Consider the following 532-nt stretch of genomic DNA (forward strand, 5'->3'; position numbering starts at 1 on the left):
TCCCAGGGACGGGGGAGCCTGGTGGGCTGCTGTCTATGGGGTCGCACAGAGTCGGACACGACTGAAGCGACTTAGCAGTAGCAGCAGCAGCATATCTCCAAACTCTCCTCATGATTCTGTTAGTCAAATATACTTTTCCTGTGTCTCTCATGCACACGCATACACACAGAAACACACACTATGTAAGGGAGATATACACACCCTATACTAACATAAACACTGCAAATATAAAACAGGTTTCAACAAACAGTGGGGTAGCAGGATGTATTCCATACCATGTGCTCTACTGATCCTACTGCAAACTGCATGTGTTTGGATTATAATACCTACGCTAGGCAGCATAACAGTAGAGAGGGACTCACTTTGTAATACTCTGCACCAGGGGTCAGCAAATATACATTAGTCTTCTATGGATTTTTATTATTATTATTTTTTTTATTTTCCACATAAACTGTATTTTTAATTTTTTTTTTTACAATTTTTAAAGACTATTTTACTTTCTTATAGATAGGAATCTTTAAATTCACATATG

This window comes from Bison bison, unplaced genomic scaffold, assembly GCF_000754665.1.
Source record: "Bison bison bison isolate TAMUID 2011002044 unplaced genomic scaffold, Bison_UMD1.0 scf7180017864117, whole genome shotgun sequence".
Lineage (NCBI taxonomy): Eukaryota > Metazoa > Chordata > Mammalia > Artiodactyla > Bovidae > Bison > Bison bison.